Raw genomic sequence first — 22,102 nt, 5'->3', positions numbered from 1 at the left:
TCAGAAACAAGCAAAGCAAATAAAACACTTTCTCTTGTGCAAAAACAAGACCTCGACAATCAAGTTAGCAAATACGCATTAAGCACTCACTACAGATTAACGAATCCTCCACCTACATGTAGGCCTTCAGGGCAGTCCTGACATTATGAGCAAAACAGAGACATAAGACATCATTCCTGCCCAAAGGACAGGTATAGCTGGTTGTGAAACCATAGCAAACAAGTCCCATCATTAAGCTGATATGGGATTTCTTTGCTATATGATATGGTACAAAGTAGACGAGATGCGCTTAAGAGTGTGGAGAACAGGGTGAGTGGAGGTGAGCTGGGTATGGGATGCTTAGAGGTGCGTTTTATTAGGCAAAAGGGAGAAGGGTGGGTGCTGCATCAAGGACCAAGAAGGGCTGGGCAATGAGCCAGAAAAGCCTGACAGCCCCAGGCACAGGCAGTTTATTTGGCGTTCTGCTGCCCCCTAGAGGCTGCTTGCTTATTGGTGTAGAATACTCAGTAGAGGCCAAATATGGACCACAAACTTCTGCAGCCTCCTACCTGCATGAAGATAATCACTGCCCCATCATGGTGCTTTATGAGGCTGTACTTCACTTCATACAATCAGTTTTGTGTGTAGGAAGGTTGCATGTTAAAAAAAAAAGGGGGGTCAATAAACCAAGTTCAAAAGGATAAGGAATACTGTTATTTACAGAAACTTTGCAGGTAATCATCTTACAAAACAAGTTAATTCTAATCCTAATACTCTTCTCAGCCAATGCTGGTGTGTTTTATGTTGAGATTTTGTATCTCACTATATTAAAGTGAGATGTACTATATATATTAGAAAACTCCGTACAGAATAAAAACCTCTCATCTTCCACATCAATGGTCCTTCACATTAGATTCAACTGCAAAAAGAACATGCTTTCAATCTCGTGACGAGGAAGCATCTAGCCCCATAATCACATGCACAGCTATTTTAGGCATCTCTTGGCGTCACGGCTTTGTTACTTTGCCTTCAAAAATGACAGCCGACAAAAATCTCTAAGAATTCCTTTTATTCCAGAAACACATATATGGCACGTCTCCAAGGACATGAGGTTGCTTGTTTTAAACCAAAAGAGGGTATGGTTTCCAGACTGGAAGACAAAAATCCCTTCTTCACTCTTAATTTCTAGAAGGCAGTAGTAGGTACAGCAAGAGAGTGAACGTGTTTACTTTTACAAATTCTACCATGTTTGTGTCAATTCCATGGTTAATAAAAACAGAAATATGTCTCTCTTTTAGAAAAGCAGTAGTATGACCCTACTTACTGAGATACGCTGCACACTGAAATTGATTTCCCAGTGGAAGAAAGCATTCAGCACCACCTTCTCAGCAAGGCAAAAATAAAAAGATTTTTTTCCTGTCGGTGACTGTGCACTTGAGTCTGCACAAGGCCTGCCCCTGCCACGCTGGCTTCGTGGGGTCACTGCTTGCACAGAATGTTGCCTGAGGTAGTTACCATCCACCTGTGCCACCTTCTTAATTTAAAACCATCTCGCAGGATCAATGCAACATAGCAAACCCCCAACTCAGGAGGAGGAACCTATATAAAATGTAGGTGTTATTTATAATGCCTACCCTCTACTGAATACCCATGTACCAGGTACCTTACTGTTTCTAATCACTTAAACAACTTTGCAAGGACAGGCCTATTTTACACGCGAGAGGTCGAATCCAAACCTAGAATGTTCTAGTTTCAGAACCTCAAGTCTGTGTTCTATGAAGTCATTTACCATAATGGGAGCATTCAACCAAACCTTCAAGGCAGTCTCCACAGAAACATCCACCAGTATTTTATTAACTGAAGAAATATGCTCTGTAGGAAAGGAGGCTTACTAGGGAGAAAGATGCTCATTATTTGTTTTTTATTTTTTGGTTTGTTTTTTGTTTTGATTTTGAGTTTATTTATTTATTCATTCATTCATTTATTTTTGGCTGCGTTGGGTCTTCATTGCTGCGCTGGGTCTTCGTTGCTGTGCCAGCTTTCTCTAATTGTGGCAAGCCAGGACTACTCTTCATTGTAGTGCACAGCTTCTCACTGCAGTGACTTCTCTTGTTGTGGAGCACGGGCTCTAGGCCTGCGGGCTTCAGTAGTTGTGGTGCACAAGCTTAGTTGCTCTGTGGCATGTGGGATCTTCCCAGACCAGGGATCAAACCTGTGTCCCCTACATTGGCAGGCGGATTCTTAACCACTGCTCCATCAGAGAAGCCTAAGATGCTCATTATTTGCAAAGGAGTTTAGGCCAAGGAGCTCTGTGCCAGAAAGCCGGAGTTACAAGTTCAATTTTTTAAACAGACTAAATCATTTCCTTCTGTCCCACCTGCCATCCTGCCCAGGCGGGCATCTTGCAAATGTCTGACTATGTTAGAAGTTAGGCATAAGAGGTTGATGGTTGGGGCTTGTTGCTGAGCAGCAGGTGTATGTGAAGGGAGAAGAAAGTATCTATTTCCCTCATATCCACTATGAAAAACAACTCAAGAATGTCCAACAGTTGGGACACGGGTGGTGAGAATCCACATGGTAAAGACACTACTCTTAAAATCACAATGTTCACCTTTTTTCCAGGACTTACCCAATAGCTTCCTAGCTTGCCATGTTATTTTCAAACCCTTTACCATGAATCCCAGACCCTAGAAAGGTAAGAAGATGAGGCACCTAAGATACTGAAAGGCTTGGTTTCCCCTGTCCCATGGATTGAGTCAAGGCTGACTTCCCATCTTCAATTATCTATTACTTGGCTGGGCTGGGGCAGGCAGTGGCTGACATCTTAGTCCAGCTCTGCTTTATCTTTCCACCCTATTTCCCCTAGTTCTCTTGAAAAATCCTGAAATCCTGAACAAATGGGACTTCCACACTTCTGTGCCTTTGGTCATACCATTTTCACGTCTTCCATCCTCTCTGGTTTCTCAACTCCTCCAGGAAGTCTCTTTTAAATACTCCCACTCTCTATTTAACCCAGAGATCCTACTGTTTGTACCACTGAATTGAACAGTTATTCATAAAAAGATGTCTTTTCTATTATGATTTTTATTTCAACTAAATTGTAAAATTCCTTTAGGCAGTTCTAGATATGTGATGTGTGTGTGTATATGTGTGTGTGTGTGTACACATGTGTTATATAGTTACTAGTCAACAGTATTTAAATATCTAACAATATAATTTTTATTTACTTTTCATAATCTCCAAAAGTTATTATATTTGTGATAAATTGTCACCACTGTCACAGACCCATTAGGAGAGATCAGGAAACAAGGAAGGATCTTAAGAACCTACCTTTGTTATTGGGGAGACTTCAGAAGACATCCATTCCCAAAGAATACAGACACCTGACAGCTCTGAAGTCTCTGCACTTTGTAACTCTACTTCCCCTATTAAGGTAAAAATCATGCAGCCCCAAAGCTCTAGACATGTCCCAACCTCAAGAGATTTCAAAAATGACAAGTATCAGCCTTTTAAACACTAGCGTCTTTAGTGGCTGGGAAGGGAGGACTTTTGGCTGTGTCTCATTGGTGGTAAGGCGACCTCCCCTTGGCTTCACCTGGGCTCTGAGATGAGTCCCTGCTTAGAGTTCTCTGCAGAGGTGGCCATGCTCTCCTAAACCCAGCTCTCACGAGCAGTGGCTCCCACAACCCAACCCTGCCTCTGGTTTTGGCCTTGGCCCACATCTGAGTTCTCTTTTTCACAACCCAGCGATGACCCATCAGTCAAATCCCCATCCTCTAGGCAGTGGACAAAGGCCTGGTGTTTACATTTTCACAAAGGAAGCTATGTATCTACTTATTAAAAGTTTTTCAAAGGAAGATGCATGCAGAAAATATAATTTACTTTTTCTGTTGGTGGGAATGTAAGTTGGTACAGCCACTATGGAAAACAATTTGGAGGTTCCTTCAAAAACTACAAACAGAACTACCATATCATCCAGTAATCCCACTCCTGGGCATATACCCAAAGAAAACCATAATCCCAAAAGAAACTTGTACCATAATGTTTATTGCAGCACTATTTACAATAGCCAGGACATGGAAGCAACCTAAATGCCCATCAACAAATGAATGGATAAAGAAGATGTGGCATATATATACAATGGAATATTACTCAGCTATAAAAAGGGATGAGATGGAGCTATATGTCATGAGGTGGATACAACTACAGTCTGTCATACAGAGTGAAGTAAGTCAGAAAGAGAAGGACAAATATTGTATGCTAACTCACATATACGGAATCTAAAAATGGTACTGATGAACTCAGTGACAAGAACAAGGACGCAGATGCAGAGAATGGACTGGAGAACTCGAGGTTTGGGAGGGGGAGGGGGGTGAAGGGGAAGCTGAGATGAAGCGAGAGAGTAGCACAGACATATATATACTACCAACTGTAAAATAGATACTGAGTGGGAAGTTGTTGTATAACAAAGGGAGTCCAACTCGAGGATGGAAGATGCCTTAGAGGACTGGGGCGGGGAGGGTGGGGGGGACTCGAGGGGGGGGTCAAGGAAGGGAGGGAATACGGGGATATGTGTATAAAAACAGATGATTGAACTTGGTGTACCCCCCAAAAAAATAATAAATAAATTTAAAAAAATGCTATGTCCTATTTGGCAACGGAATATTGTGGAATTTATAAAATAGAGATTAAACTCTGGCTATATTTAGTCTACATTTAAACTTCTAGGTTTATGTAATTAGATGTCAATATTTTTTTAAAAAATTAATCTTCATTCCTCAGTGGGTTGAAGTACTGTGCTTATGAACCCAAGCCTATAACTTCCATCCTAGAAAAAGATTCAACTCTACCTTCATAAACCAAAACCCAAACTCTAGCTCCCAAAAGCTGTATCTTCCTCACTGCAGAAGAGGCTGAAAAAGCATGAATGGCTCAATCTAGCTTTCCTTACCACTAGAACACTCCTGAGCAGCAACAGCAGCAAGGCATGGGACAAAAAGGAGGGCAGCACCTGGGTGCTGGAGATGTGGCCTTGGTCCTGCTCTGCCACTTAGCAAACTGTAACCTTGACCTTATCAATTAAGCCTGCTCCGCTTAAGTCTGTACACTGAGCATATACTGGGAGGGCTGAAATCTTCTTTGGGTATGAGTTGCTGTAAGGTCAGACGATACAATATATGTGTAAGGAATCTGGAGATTTTCACACTCCATAAAAATGGAGTGACGCACACTTACTAATAATGGTCCAGCAGCAACAAGCTTGCATTCAGGAAAAAATAAGATGCCATCATCATAATGATTAGCATCCCTACGGTTTTCATACGCATTTAAAGGCACCAAGACCTCCGGCCTGCTTGCTCAGGGATGTTCTTCACTTAAAACCATTAGCCTTAAATATGCCACCATCAGCACCAGGTCGCTTAGTGCTAAGGGGTCAAAGCTATAGGGGAGGAAAATTTTTTCTCCTATTCTTCCAGGTTCTGTGGCTGGGCGAACAGTCAAAGTGACATAAGGCAGACTAACAGGAGAAAAGAACATGTAATTACATGTGGAGGGGAGTCCACAAAGACGATGAGACTCAAGGGCAAGTGGGACAGTTGAGGCTTATATATCCCAAGCTAACGAATGGGATAGGAGCCTGGAAGAGGGGAAGTCACAGGACCTTCGGAGGAGCAGATGTCTGGCAATTAGAAGTCTGCCCTGCCCCGCAGATAGGTCCTTCAGATAAATATGTTATCTCTGATAATAGCTCTTTTTCTGGTACAGGCCCCCTATCCGAATTCTTTTAGAGAGTTAATCTAGAGGGAAAAGTTTTTCCTGATTCTGCTGGAACTTAATTGCCTTCAGCTCATAATAATCCACACGCCGAAGTGGCATCTTTGGGGGGGTGGCATATTCCGCTTCCCTTCAAAGTGATGGATTCAACATGCACGTAGACCTGTTGATTAAGCTTAACCCAGATGGCAGCCAGCTGTTCTCCAAACATCTGATACTGGCCACAGATGAGCCTGTAGAGGCTGTGTGGGCGGATCAGGGTAAAGCGGCCTCTACCACAATCTGGTCCATTACTAACTTCTCACCTGCAAATCACTGCAGCCCTTCCGCTCAGGTCCCCCTCTTATCTGCAGAGTATGAGAGTCACCCGACCAAGTCCTTTCCTTGTAATGGGGGGAATGCTGGGTGGGCAGGACCAGAAAGTCCTTATGTAGGTTTACTCATTCAACCCGTTTAAAGCAGCCTACCAATGTCCCAGGAGGTTAGAAGTCTTGGTGATGCATGAGTCTTTGCAGTATTACAGTCTTCACCCTTGCAGACTAAAACAAACAAACAAACAAGTCTTTAAGATGCTACTCCTCAAAACGAGCTTCCAGTCACAAATGAGGGACAGGAAGGCCCGGGGGAAGTGAGCACAGAAAGAGGCGCGTACTCTCTCCCTCCGTGGGGCTGTAGCCCTCTTTCGCTTGAGAACACACTGAAGCCTCAGCAGTCCCCAGGCTTCCCGGGCCCGCATCTATTTTGGGTTATAAATAAACACCATATAAAACAGCTTCTTCGGAGGTTTGAGCAAAGCAGAGCGAGCGAGAGTTTGTACTCTTTAGTGCTGTGGAGTTGAGTCTCATCACTAATAAAAAGGTCCTCAAAGCCTCAGTTTAATAACCACCAAGATTTCCTGGCTGCCTGCTTGTCTTCCCACCTTCCTCCTGAGAGGATGCTGAAAGCATCTATAAGCTGCCCTAGGCCAGACCAAGAGGGGGAGGGTACAAAAAGCCAGCTGTTTGGGGGCAAACCCCAATGTTTGTAGGATGTAGGTATGTGTGATTGCCTGTCTGACAGTAAGAGGGAGAGGGTTGAGGGGAGAGAACCCATCCTCCTCTGATCCTAACACCCTTCTCAACCTTTGCTCCATCAGCAGATCCCAAACCCAGGGTCCAAATTACCACCATCTGGGGCACGCACCTCCTCTTATCAGCAACTGTACTGTGTCTCCTGCGTACTCCCTTTACATCTCTGCCTCTCACCCACATCCTATTCAGTGCCGCCCCTGTTGGTCCTAATCTTCTCATTTATCACGGCTGTTAGGAAAATGTTCACTATAAAACAAACGTGTACAACTCAAAAATGACTGTGCTGGTACAATGCCTTGGGGGAGTCTCTAGAAGAATGTGCTCTGAAGACAAGTGCACTAAAGAAATGCCTGACTGAATGCTGAATCGTTTCATTCTCCATCTGGGTTTGTAGTGGGATGATTTTGAGACAGCCGTGCTGGACAGAGGCCCATAGAGACAGGTCCACAGCCTTGAAAGGTGTATACTCTACGTTCCCATGGTGACAGTATCTCCCGTGATAAAGCCCAGTAGGTTGGTCACTCAGGCAAAAAAAGAAAATGAACTGCTGAGGCCGAGAAGAGGCGAATTCTCTGTCCTTGGGAAGCATCCAGTCTGACAACGGTAGTCCCTACCCCCGGGGGTCCTGCTTACAGTGGATACCCATCACGTCATGTCCTAAATTTAAACCCATCAGCCTGGCTTCTTAAAAAGATCATTCTGCAGGGACTTCCTAGGTGGCACAGTGGTTAAGAATCCGCCTGCTAATGCAGGGGACACGGGTTCGATCCCTGCCCCGGGAAGATACCACATGCCGCGGAGAAATTAAGCCCGTGCACCACAAATATTGAGTCTGCCATGAGCCACAACTATTAAGCCTGTGTGCCACAACTACTGAAGCCCACACGCCTAGAGACCGTGCTCCGCAGCAAGAAAAGCCACCGCAATGTGGAGCCTGCGCACCACAATAAAGAGTAGCCCCCCGCTCGCCACAACTAGAGAAAGCCTGTGTACAGCAACGAAGACCCAACACAGCCAATAAATAAATTTATAAAACAAAGAAAGAAGTCATAATCAAAGGGAAGCATAAAAAAAAAAAGTCATCCTGCAACTGGTCCCCTCCTGTGCCATCAATTTCATCTTATGAGCCTCCAAGATAGATTCTCCTCTCCAGTTAATGAACTTCATTCTTGCACAAGTGTGGGCCCTACGATCATGCCAGCCCAGCCCCCAATCATGTGAGACCTCTGGCGGTTCTTTCCACCACCTGATCTTTCAAAACGGGTTCGGCATTCACCGCAAGGAAAATTTCCCCAGCTGATGCCACTGACTGCAGGCGGCCCAGTGATTCCTCACCTCTGCAGAATTCGTGTGCTCGTCTTGGCCTAAGTTATTTCTTCAGACTTGTTGATGTGCTGTTTCTTAGCAATTCTGAGCTACTTCATCAGTTCTGAGGGTGCGTGGGACTCCTCACCTCACAGTTAAGACATGGATCAGAGAATTGTAACATTTCCTTTTTTATTTCCCCCATTGTCTAACTCAAACTCTGAACTCGGGGGGGGGCTCGATAAACTCTGATCAACTGCCTTCTTTTCCTGTTCTTTTCCTCACCCTCATTTCTCTGAGCATTCATTCCCTTCGTCTTTTCCTTGTCACTCTCTGTAAACAAAGGAGAATTCTCCAGCTGGGAAGCACAGCGCCGTGAGTAAATGGCATTGTTCACGTCTGCCTCTGCCACTTTCTTAAGTGCTGTGGGGTTTGGAGGGTGATATTTATAAAGTCAGACTAAATCACAGATGCCAACCAGAGGTGCCTCCAAGCGAGGCGACAGCTGGCAGGGACCACGAGGTGGGACACGTACCAACTCCAACTCCCCCAGGAAGCTGCCAGAACTACCCAAAAGAAAAGGGAGAGTGAACCAAAAAGCAAAACTTCAGTGTTAAATGTTTTTAATGTTAAAGCACCCAAATTAGGAGATTTAAGATTTGTGATATTAACTTTAAAAGCCTCAAATAAAACCCTGGACATGCCCATATCAGTACTCGATGCGTGTGAGGGGAGGCTGTTCACGAGGCCAACGGGAATGTGGCTTTGGCCCTTTGCTGAATCGCTTGGCTTAACTTTTCTAATAAAATCTCTTCCTCTGCTGTGAATGTCACTTCCAAGTCGACTGTGTATTTTGGCCACAAGAAACGTAGTGAGGGGTCGGGACCACTGTTGGACATGAATAAATGAATACACACACACACACACACACACACACACACACACACACACACACACACACACACACAGTGCTTAGGAGCACAGAGGAGGGTGGGTGTGGATGGGGAAGCCAGGGTCACAGATTTCAGTGATGGTCTCTTCTCTAGGCCTTGATTTACAACTGGTAAAAGTTCAAGGGCTAGGGGACAACTAGGGGTGAGGTCTATATGGTTTGGAACATTTGGGACATAGCATGAATGTTCTTGAAGAGTTACAATCAATTGTAACAGTGTGCTGTTTTGCTACTGCTCTCTGTTAAAACAGAAAGATCCATCTTCTTTAATGGATTTTCAGGACATGGAGTTCCTAAAACCATAGCTTATGCTCCTGAGTTCCCCATTTCCCCACCCCTCTGCTGCCATGAAGCTAACTTACGAATTAAAATGCACAAGGAGAGGGTTATCTGAAGGAAGCCTACAGCGAATCTTGAATCAAGGTTACAAATCCTTTCTTAAGAGCAAATTTCCACCCCCACCCCACCCCCAATTTATCTGCTTTGTCAATTCAGACATATGTATTCTGGACTTTCTTAAAAAGTAACAGCCATTGGTAACAAAAATGTTCAGCTGAGGTGGCCATAGATAGGATTCATTGCCCAGAAAGGGAGAAAATGGGAGAAAATGCCAGCAGGTATCATACAGGCACTCCTTTCAAAACACTGCCATTGAAGACTGTTTTCGGGAAGAAGGAAAGTAAAGGTCTCGGGTGGTGAAGTGCTGTTTAAAAAATAATGAAAGCAAAATGGTTGCTGGTGGTGATAAGGAGGCTGCTCCCTCTCTGGACTGAAATCAGCACTCTGACAAATCAGCTTTGACAGAACTGTTTCAACTGCCTCTCATTTATCATAATTACGATCCACAATCCCTACCAGACAAGATACCTTTGAAGGCTGGGCACTGGAAGGGAAAACTGATAATGCTTGAGTTTGGGCATGAATGACAATAAATCTCTAGCAAAGTCCAACAAAACCACGCCAGTGCAACACTTACGGAAACAAAGCAAGAACATCACCCCATGCCCGGGAAACAATGCCCCATAAGCACTTTCCCCTTAATGCAGTGAGAGCCGCCCGGATGACGCTGCTTATTCAAAAGATGCTACGGTAATTAAATGAACTCTTGAGTGCACATTTAGAGATTAATATTTTAAGAGCTGGCATTTCACAGAGACAGTCTAAGGATGACATTCAATATGTGTCATAAAAGGCAGAGTCTTCTGTAGGTTAAAAATGCTACCATTCATACAATAAAATCATAAGAAATCCAAAGACATCAGCCATGGAACTGGATAGTAACATGGTCATCCATGTTGGGAAACAGTCACTTTCCAAGGGTTGGAGAAATTATGCAGACCGTTGGAATGGGATTTTGCTCCCGGGGCTCCCTCTCGAGTGGGGCTGAGATGAAGAGAGAAGCTTTATGGGCTGCAGAGTACTATGTATGACTTTTACTTTATCCCTGAGAAAGGCAGGCAGAGAGGATGACGGGTAACCAGGTACGCTCGAGCTACCTGTGACTAATATAGCTGCAGGGAGAGGCCAGGTCTTGAGTCTGAGTCTACAGAGAGGCATCCGGGGTTCAAATGAAAGAAGTGCTATTGCCAGCTCTCCCCTCCCACACCACCATCCTGTCTCCTGGTAAAACTGCAGACAAAGAGCAGCTCCCAAGCAGAGTCATTCCATGGATGGCCCCCTCGGAGCTCCTGCCTGCCTATGGAATCTCACTGGCTCAGGCTACAGCCACTAAGTCTAAGGCACAGTAACCGGTCCAGCAGGTCTGGGCCTCCAACATCATCAGCTTTCCTGAAGAAGGAGGAAAGGATGTGGAGGAGATGTAGTCTATCTGGATCAAGTGCCCAAAGACAAGGTGGAGGGCAGGAGATAGCTGACTCTCAGTTTACTGTCTTTGCCTTAGGTGGCACAGATGAGGAAGCCCGTTTTGAGAGCTCAATAAACAGACCATTTCAAGTCCACGGCCAAGTCTAGGAGATAGGGAGCCCCCTTCAAGAACATTCCCTCTTCTCCTAGAATGAGTCTCTGGAACCTCCCAAGAAGGAGGGTGGCTGCCCCTGCTGCAAAGCATGGAGGTGGCTGATGTGTGGCCATGGCCTTTAAATACCAACTCCTCTTAGGTGGCCAGGGGCCAAGAACTATCCAGGGGATGCTGGGGTAGACCAGACAGAGCGGGCAACCAATGCACTCTTCAGAGTTCAACTCTGGGGCCAACATCCCCACCCATCTTGGTGTCATCACGTCTGCGACAATTTCTTGCTGTGTCACGGTCAGGACTAGACCCCTGAGGCCTCAGGTTGGACTTGAGGGCACTACTGTAAGTGACCTCTTGGGAGTTCCAGGACTGCAATTCTCAGTCACTTCAGTCCTCAGTGCTCCAGCTCCTCAGCGAGAAGTTTGCTGGGAGAATGGAAATCTCTCCACGACGCTGGATGTCAACTCACACTGGCAACAACTCACTCAAAAGACAGCCCTGGGGCGGATCTGGGGCTTGTCCTTTTCCTCGGCAGCACCAGCCCCTGCACACGTGGCTGCCTCTGGCACAGCTGCAGAATTCATAGTGTTCTCTTCTGCACCTCCCATCCACTCAAGGAACCCCTCCTTCTCAGGGGCTGCCCTGTGCAGTGACATGTGCCCAACACCAATCTTGAAGGGAGCTCGCATCAGGGTCTCTGCTGAGCCCCTTAGGGATGCACAGTTTTTGGAAGACCTGAGTCCAAGGTCCCCTCAGGAGTAAGACACCTCATAGCATCATGCTCTAAGGACTCTGCCAAGGAAATGCCACCCTTTAAGGGTACAAAGCATATGAAACTCTAACAGAGACTCTGAGCTGCACCTGTATAACCTGATTTCACGTAACTGTAGAGTGAGTGTCCACTAGATTCAAACCAAGGGACTCCTTGCTCCCAGATCACACATGTGTGTATTTGTTTTTGTGAAAGGAATGGGACTATTAAAAAAAATATTCTGAATACCTACTATAGTATAGGCACTGTGAGAGACACTGAGATAATAAAAAAAAAAAAAAAAGAAACGTCCTGCTGCCTGGAGTGGATGGTCTAGAGGTAGAATTAGATATCTAGAGGTACAGTAAAAAAAAAAAAAAAAAAAAAAAAAAAACTACACATCAAAGCAGAAGGAAATACATGCAGCCTAGAGATGTAAACAGCACACATGTGCTGGGGGTGTGCAGGGGAGGTGGAGGTAGGGTCTGTAGAATGGCCCCCAGGGGAGGGCTTGTAGAGAAGACCACATCTGAGATGGGGAAGAAAGGGACTAGAGAGAGAAGAGAAGGGCTCTGTTTTGCCTTTACTGACTAGTTGACATCAATTTCAATTTCACCCTAATAGGGCTGGCAAACTCTCCCCAAAAGCCAATGTCAGAGGAAAAAGTTTATCACTGCCTTCTTAAATCTTTCAAGGAAAAAAATCTTAAAAGTTGAGAAGTCTTTAGAAAATGTAATCTTACATTTCCCTTTGGAAAATCTAAATGGCAGGCTACAGAGAGATATTTGGGCACCCGATACACGAAATAAAATGAGGCTTTCTTAACAAGTTACCTGGGAACCAAGGGCAGCTAGATGTCACACCTGGATGTCAATGAAGCTGCCCGGGAATGAGCCTGGCTTGGCAGGCAGCATCCTGAGTACATGCCAGGATCTGTCTCCACCTCCATAACCCTAAACCGCGGTGACCCAGGCAGGACCAGAGTGTCCACCTACAAGATACACTTACAATTCATGTCCCATTCATGTCACAGGATTGTATATGATGACCAAATAAAGCAAAAGAGATGGAAAGAACTGAAAATTAACATAAAACAAATGATTATTATACTAATAGTATATAGATAATAGTATATCAGGGTTACCATTATCCTAATAATCAAGGAAGGAATTTCCATTGGATTAGAGGAATTTCCATTGAATATTTTTCTTAATAAGGAGGAGAGAGAGAAAACACTGACTGCTCACGGTAAGCCTGGCACAGTGCTGAACATTTTACATGTTATTCAATGTTCAAAACTACCCAGGGAATCTGCCCCCCACCCTATTTATAGATGAGGAAAATAAAGCTGAGAGGTTATTTACATCCCCAATTGAAGAACTGGCAGACTAGATCTATGTTGCATCAGAGAGCAGGACCCAGACCAACTGGTGGGAATTACAGGGAAGCATATTCTTTTCAATCAGCGCTGTCTAAAAGGAGAAAGGAACACAGCTAATGGTGGAGGGGGAAGGAGATTCAGGTCTGCTTCCAAAATGCATGCTCTCTTCACTAGATCAAGTGGTTTCCCCATGATGTCAGGCATAAATAACCTGCATGCTTAACATTTAAAAGATAGTTAAGAAATATTAGGTTAAATACTACCTATCTTTTTTTTTTATAAGTTTATTTATTTATTTATTGGCTGCATTGGGTCTTCGCTGCTGCGCACAGGCTTTCTCTAGTTGCGGTGAGCAGGGGCTATGCTTCATTGTGGTGGACGGGCTTCTCACTGCGGTGGCTTCTCTTCTTGTGGAATATGGGCTCTAGGCGCATGGGCCTCAGTAGTTGTGGCATGTGGGCTCAGTAGTTGTGGCACAGGGGCTTAGTTGCTCCGTGGCATGTGGGATCTTCCTGCCCCAGGGATTGAACCCGTGTCCCCTGTGTTGGCAGGCAGATTCTTTAACCACTGCCCCACCAGGGAAGCCCACTACCTATCTTTTGAGTCCCTAATAGGTGTGAGTCACCATGTTCAGTGCTTTCCACAGTATTTCATTTGATGTAGATGGCACTTTAGCATTTTTCAGTGCCTCAGAGTCATTTCTGTGAACCTGAATTATCTTTGTAGCAGCAAAGCATGACAGTTCTAGGTAAGTGTCCACTATGAGATGACAAAAATCCAGTGCACTTCCACTCAAATCAATCTGGTAGAAATGTACTAAAACACCTCAAAGTCTAGAAGTCAAAAACAATCCCCTCTTGTTGGCACAAAAGGACCCTGGAGACAGGAGAGATCTGAGAGATCATCTTGTATATGAATCCCCTGTACTATACCCACAACCAGAAACCACCCAGACTACACCTCACCACTCTCAATGACCAAGAAACAGTCTTGGCTTTTTGAAACAGTTTTTTCTACCTTTTCAGGACAACTTAGATTGGAGAGGGTGTGCTTCTCTGTACTTTTCACTGTTGTCCCTGCTTCTCCTCTCTGAAGCAACATGGAACACAGGTACCACATCTTCAACTGGCAGCCTGTCAAACATCTGATAAAGGTTCTCATCTCTCTCCAAAGGCTTGATTTTGGACACCACATATCCTCAGTTTCTTTATCCATTCTTTTATACCTGGTTCCAAATCTCCTGTTATAGTTTCCCTTTTTCTAGCCATTTACTCATTTGTCTGTGTTTCCCTGGGATTGTGATACCTGAAACAGATTGCACATTTATGGAATGACATGAATAGTGAAGAAAAGACTAGGAATACCATATTCTTTTTCTAACCATATATTCATATCATCAACAAATATTATCTAAGTATTTACTATATGCCAGGTACTATGATTAGCAGTGGAGACATTTGGGAACGTACCATGGAAAACTGCCTTCAAAGCGTTTACATCCAGCCTATCATAATGAAGAAGCCCTTTGAGACATTTATTTCAAGGGACCCTCATCTCATACCAAGTTTTGTACCTACTATGTTTCTGAGAAAGTCAAGACCATTGCATGCGAGTGCCCTCACCTTCTTTCCTAACCACATACATTTTTATCTCTATCGGTACCTATCTACTCATTCTATGTTCCCACAGTGGAAGAGACGTCCTTTCCATGACTAAGGCTAACTCTGCTCTTTGGCTCTATCCCCTTATGCCTCCTGAGGGCCATGCCCCTTCAGTTACCTTGTATCCTTAACCAGCTTAACTGAACTGGTTCTCTCCTTAGCACAGAGACAGTCCTTCCTATTTTATAAACATCTTTCTTTTACCCCGCAGCTTCTACTTCTTCAGCTTTGATCCTAACTACTTTTCTTCACAAGCATTTCAAGATCTTTGAAAAAGCAGTCTATACCAGTCTCTAAGCCCTCCCCTTCCAATCGATCATTAACCAGTTGCAATCTGACTTCTGTCCCTCCCCATTCCAATCAAACCCCATTCCAATCAAACAACTTTTGTCAAGGTCATTAATGGCCTCCAGACAGCCACAGCCAATGGATATATTTATATCTTTCTCTTACTTGCCTGTGCCTTCCATTTTCCTCTTTTGATAATTTCTGCTTTATGTCTTACCATTATAGCACTACTTACATTCATTATAGAAAATTTAGAAACAGATACATAAAAATCCAGAAATAACCACCAATGACATTTTTGTCTATGTCCTCTCTGACATCTTTCTATAAATACACGCGTGTACCACTTTAGGAAACTGCTCTGTTCACCTAATCTATCATGAGCATCCTTCCGTGTCTCCACTTTCCTTATTCATATTCTTTCCTCCCTTGGCTCCGGTGAAACCACTGTCTTTGTTTTCCTTTTACCTCCAGAGCCATCACAGGCTTCTCATTCTCTGCCTTGTTCTAAAAGTGTCAGCAGCTTCTCAGGGCTCTCTCCCTAGACCTCTAAGGGCTCACACTGGGGCGGCGGGGGGAGCTGAATTAGCACACTGACAACGCTGTCACTGAGGGTAGGTTCATCTATCACAGCCCACTAGTCAGCCACACATAGAACAGGTAAACAGAGATACTAATATACAGAAGATGCTCAAGGAATCTCTGCTACACTCATCAGAAGGCAAGAGGAAGGGGGAGAAGGGCTCTGGTGAGGGCTACTGCTGGGAAAATGCCTTTGCACAGGGGAAGACCCACCTGAGGGCAAGGAAAAGAACACAGAAGGGGTGAAGGAAAAACGACAGAGAAGCAGCCAACCAAACTCTCTCCTTCACGCCTCTGCTGAGAGGTGGTTCTGTCCTGTGGTGGCTGAAACCCACTACTGAACGGGCAAGAAGCAGCTCCCAACTGCACCCTTGGGCAGTCAGCCTCCAGCAATCACTGGGCACAGCTGCCCTAGGGAGCTGACCCTGAAGAGGCGCTCCCTGGATGTCACTGCTTGCAGAGCAGAGGAACCCTCCCCACCACACCTCCCACCTGCCCACCTACTCTCTCATAAACTGCCTTCCACTCCCCTGCCCACCCCAGCTTTACCTTTCAGCTCCTTCCCAGATTAACATCACTCACCCAAAGGACAACCCCTGACCTCTAGCACAATCTTTTTTGCTATTCTTTAGTATTTATAACGATACAAGTCTTCAATTGCTTCATTTTCTTGACGACACTTGAACACCATAGGGCTGACACCTCGTCTGTTACTTGAATCTACAGCCCCAAATGCCCAGTACGCTTCCTTATTCCCTCTAGGTGCTCACCACAGGCAGAATCACCTGACCCAGGGGCATTAAAATAAGGAGAGGCCTTAAAGTACAGTGGTTGAGAGCGTGACTCCTCCCTTGGGTTCTAATCCCACTTTCAAGTTGTGAGGCTCTGAGTCTCAGGGTGCTGATCAGTAGGTAGAGTGGAGGTAATAAAACCCACCTCATAGACGTGTCATAGAGATGAACTGGGATATTGAATGTAAACCGCTCAGAACAGTGCCGGGCATACAGCAAGCACCCAATCGATGTCAGATGTTAGCTGTGACAAGGAAAACACACCCGAGAAGAAGACAAGTGAAGAGAAAGCAAGGGAGCCTGCTCGCCTCTCCAAAGCTTCAATGTCCTCACATCCACAGCAACCTCAGAACTCTTCATGCCCCCACCTCTTCAACCTTAGGGATCACATTAAAAAGAACTTCTACAAAGCACTCTTTTATGAGCCTTACCTTCCTTAATAAGCTGGATACGTGAGAGTCCCAAATGTCAACAATTCAGATTAGAAACATACACATTATTCCCAAGTACCCTCTCTAATTAGTGTTTACATGATTTGTATGGCTAGTATATTTTACACTAAAGGGTGTTCTAGAAACAGCAGTAAATACTCAGTCTCCTAAGAGTTCAGTAGCTACCTAAAATTGAACTGGCTTATTGCATGATATTTGTGAGCTGTAATCCTGTAATTAAGGCTTCATTAGTCCCTGCAATGCCAGTGCTCTGTAGTGGTTGATTTACTACGAAGAAGTCTGTTATATTCAGTTACTCTCTGTCACACTCATTCATTCACTCATTCATTCATTCCCGACTTTGGGCACCCACTATGCACCAGGTACTGGGCTAAGTGCTGGGGATACACACACTTCAATGATGTCTCCGTGAAAATGTCATGGCACCGGGTAGCTCTTGTTTCACCATCTCTATGTGAATGAACCTTCATTAAGGATTTATTAAGTGGCTCTTAGGTATCAGGTATTGTGCTGGACATGATGAGAAATATAAAAATGCTAGAGACACAATCCCTACCTCCATGGAATTGATAATCTGGTTGATAGACTAAACAAATATTGAAAGACACAGCAGTGTGAGTAACTCTGAAAGAGGAATAAGAATTAACATTTATCCAGTACCTTCTAAATATATGCCAGCCACCTGGCTGGGCACTTGCCACATTTAAACCTATCAGGTAAGTTAAAAACTATTCAGTGAGTTTAGCCTTGGACTCACTGGCATCTTGTCACCATACCATGCTAACTCTTAGCTCAACCTCTTCATCTAAAACTTATTTATACAAAACTTATGCAAAATGAGGTACAGAATCATTCAGTGCCTTGCTCGAATTTTTAAAATTATGAACAGATTTATTTTTAAGAATTCTTAGTCTTTTAATCCTATAAACTATGACTAAACCAGTAGCCCCTCTCTCTGCCCAAAAAAGTAGCCCATACTCACCCAGAGGCCATAACAAAAGTCAAGAGCATAGGCCAGAAAAGAAATTGCCTGGTTCCAAAGGGCTTGCCCCAAACCTCAGCTGGTGACTGCAGTGTGGCAAATGATTCTGTATTTAAACTAGGAAAGAAAGTGGCCATTGTCACCATCTCTCTCCATTCTTTCTTTGAGAAAGGTATATGAAAGAATCTTGTAGAGAATCTGGCCCTCAGTAATCAACTTCTGCAGTGGACTGATTTGTCTCCTCCCTAAATTCATATGTTGAATCCTAATCCCCAAAGGGATGGTAGGAGGTGGGGCCTTTGGGAGGTAATTAGTTCACGAGGGTGGAGCCTTTATGAATGGGATTAGTGCCCTTATAAAAGGAACCCCAGAGAGCTCTCTTGCACCTTCCACCCATGTGAGGACACAATGAGAAGCCAGCAGCCTGCAATTAGAAGAACACCCTCACCAGCACTGACCATGCTGGCACCACCCAAATCTTAGACTTCCAGCCTCCAGAACTGTGAGAAGTAAGTTTCTGTGTTTATAATCCACCCAGTCTATGGCATTCTGTTGTAGGAGCCTGAGTGGACTAAGACAGCTTCCTTCTGTCTCCATGGTCAGTGCAGCTCAGGGTTTGGCATTTCTTAACCTGCAAAACCTTCAAAGCCAAAAAGGAAAAAGTGGATCCAACTGTGCTGCCCTCTGCTCACGCTGTCTGACACTGTCACTGCTGTCCCCTTTCTACGGACCCTTTCTAACCTGTAGTTATGTGCTCTGCACCACAAACACGTCTCAGAATAATCCCATTTGGGGAAAACCAACAAAGCATGAGAGAGGTAAGATATATATGATATATGAGAGAGGCAAAATGTCAGATACACTCTCATTCTTTCTTTGTTCACATTTCTAAAAGAGAATAATCAAGAACTAAATTTAATCTTCAAGAACTAAATACCAATTCGAAGGTAGGGCATGGTCCTTAGAATGGTGCCAGAGAGAAACTGGAGGACTGAACACCTCCGTACTGAGTATTTTCACTAAAGCTTCATGAGAAAGGAAAGCACAGGAAAACGTTACAGAGTGGCAGAGCTGTGAGGAGGTCAAACCAAAAGAAACAAACATTGGATCCCACGAAACAGCCTTGTAAGGGCCTTCTAATGTCATAGTGGACCAAAGCCCTCGCTCCCCTGACCACCACCCAAATTATTTCAGACTAACCGGGTTCTTGGCCTCGTTAGAAACATTTCTGGGTGAAAATGCTATAATTTATTAGATAATAAGTTATGGAGTCTGGAACACATTATTTCACTTATATTCACACACACACACAAACACCTTCATTTTCCTGGGTAGCAAAATGACTAGATGGCTGAAACAGGGAACAACATCTACATAAGTCACAGCAGAGCTGCCAGCACAGCATCACAATCAAATTAAATCCTGGTCGAGTGCAAGTGGACCAGATCTGGATCTCTGTCTCTGACCTGTGGCCCCCAGGACATTCGGTGGGATGACTTGGTCATTTTTGTGGATGGCAGCATCATGTAGCAGAAAGACAGAGGTTTAGAGTCAGACAGACCTGGGTCCAAATCCCAGCTCTGCTACTCCAAACCTCAGCATAACTCTGCAAAGGGAGTGAAAATCTGTATATAATGGGTGCTGAATACTAAACGCTGGATGGAATTAAAGATTAGACCTATTATTAAATCCTGCCTCACATTAACCTGTTCTGACAAACCTCTCCTCTAGCACTTAGAATCCATTCCACTGAGTCAACAAATATTTACTGAGTGCCTAATGTGGGCCAAGCAGACAGAGATTAAATTGTTTATTTAAAATTGTGAACAGAACAGGCAAGGTCTCTGCTCTTATGAAGGATTGTAGTGGAGGAGACTTAAAAGGTAAACAAATGGTGATATACATTGATCCACAATACTTTTGATTATACTTTTATTAACAGTACTTAATAATATTTTCTGTGAAACAATAAAGCAAGATAAGGGGCTAGAGTCTGACGACATAATTTAGAATCTCACTATAAATGACACTGTGTTACTCACTACTCTTTCCTGTCTTTTTTTTTTTTTTTGGTCACACCTCATGGTTTGTGGGATCTTAGTTCCCTGACCAAGGATCAAACCTGGGCCCCTGGCAGTGGTTAGTGCAGAGTCCTAACCATTGGACCGCCAGAGAATTCCTTCACTACTCTTCCCTGTATGTTAATCCATATCTTGAACTGGGAGATAAACTCCTTGGGTGCACAAACATGCCTGCAAGTCTCTATTCCCTATGATGTCCATTAGAGTGCAAAGTACACAGCAAATGCTCAGCAAATTCCCAACAACTGACTAAAAATGAACCAGCTGAAGAGGATTCTTCCAAGTTAGATGTTATCTCACTACATGAGTTGCTACTTTATTATGAAACAAACAGAAACTTTACAAATGCAGTCTCCTCACTACTTTCAGACCAGGAAGTAACTTATACACTCCTGATCCTTGCAACTAATTTGATGCCAAGACAGAACCTAGCCTTCCATTTCAACTTCTTTGGGCATCTTTCCCAAGGATGCCCCATCAAACCACATACCAACCATCTGACCCCAACCTATGGATGCCTAATCCTGAGAAGAACCTCTTTCCTACAAAGCTGATCTGGAGCTATGAAGAAAAGAGCAGATATTGTTCACCCACATGGAAAGAAGTATTTTCCTTCCTCGCTTTTCCAAAACGTGTAAGCCCTTTCAACCAGGAATACCTCAAAACTGACCAGAAAGCAGCAAGAAAAACAAGTTACTAAATCCACTTCTTAGTGCTAGACAGCTTTTTCTCCCTTCCCTATCCCTTTTACCTAGCTATTCTCCCACCATAATCACTAAACACTACAAACCACTCAAGCCAGCAAAAACTGATATATAGACCCAAAAGCAAGTCCTGGAAGGTGGCAAGTGTCCAACCTTTGGGACAAATTGCATCCTCTTTCTCCAAGTAAAGGAACAAGAGAAAGAAACACAGGGTCAACCAGGTAGGAGAACTCTTGTTGTAGCACTCTGCAAAACAAAGTCATCAGCCTTCAGCTAAAGCTCCCGCTACACTAATTACTTCTGTAATATTAGGAACCACCTAATATTTGTGCTTTGTGAAGCACATTTCATATTTTTTTGACTTTCCTCCAGCTACCATTTGTTGGATTACTTCCAGTAGAAGGCCCAATGCTAGGTGTTACAGGATATTCAAACCTGAGTAAGAAGAAAGTCTCTGCCACTTGCAATATAGTATTACTCCCAAATACAAAGTGGAATCAACCATCGTTATCACTTAAGCTGAAGAAAAAATCCTTGGGGATCCACATCCATGTGAAGTGTAGCCACTTGCCCAAGACACAGCTGAAGGTCAAGTAGGAAGACTGTTCTTCTGGCCCTGCTAGGAAATGTGTTTGAATGCTCACGTAGACAGTATCATCTGGCCTGCTCTACCTACGTACTCCTGTTCACCTGAATAATCAGCTAACAGCTTGCCCACTTGATTGTGGAGTTGGAAAGGTAGGAAGGGGAGGTTGGCTCATTTGAGATTCATCTGTCATCAAAGGAAACCTTGACATCTGTGGGGGTATTTACTTAATGAACCAGTCCTTGACTCATAAGAAAGACCCTCTTTCTGTATCACTTATCCAGCAATTTGCCAATTGTCAGTTAATGACATAATGCATTCTACGCTTTAAATGAACTATATACTCAAAGTTGGCCCCAGCAAATACAGCCTCTCTTCCTGAGGTCTCCTTCTCATCTATGAGTCTTTGGTGTCATTGGGCTTTCTCCATGCTCCTTCAATATGCTCGGGGGTAAGGACTGAGTGTAGGAGACAACCACCAGCACAGTCTATAGGAAACCTCACACAGATTTGGGTCCCATGCACCTCCAGCCAATATGCTGCACAGCCCCTCCCCATCCCCCCCCACCCCCCCGCGTGTAAAAGGATGAAATGCCTATCTGGCCCTGCAGGAGGTCATTGACTTTGAGCTGTTTTCCTGGTGGTATTAAATTATGGTGAATCTGATATACTTATTCTCCCAGAACAAATTATATCCATTTGTGAGTGACTGGCCAGTTGAGGGGTTAAATCTGTGGTCAACAAGTTGTTATTTTGGGGCAAATTACATGACGCTAAATTTCACAGTCTC

General features: G+C 44.2%; 1 protein-coding gene across 7 annotated transcripts in view; it reads right to left on the bottom strand.

Annotated features, from left to right (window-relative positions):
* HHAT (hedgehog acyltransferase) overlaps positions 1 to 22,102 on the bottom strand; it is a 324,736-nt gene that overhangs the window by 84,203 nt on the left and 218,431 nt on the right. The gene's annotated exons all lie outside the window — the stretch shown is intronic.

The sequence above is a fragment of the Hippopotamus amphibius genome, chromosome 3 (genome assembly GCF_030028045.1).
Source record: "Hippopotamus amphibius kiboko isolate mHipAmp2 chromosome 3, mHipAmp2.hap2, whole genome shotgun sequence".
In the NCBI taxonomy this organism is placed as follows: Eukaryota; Metazoa; Chordata; class Mammalia; order Artiodactyla; family Hippopotamidae; genus Hippopotamus; species Hippopotamus amphibius.
This window is presented reverse-complemented; position numbering and strand designations above follow the sequence as displayed.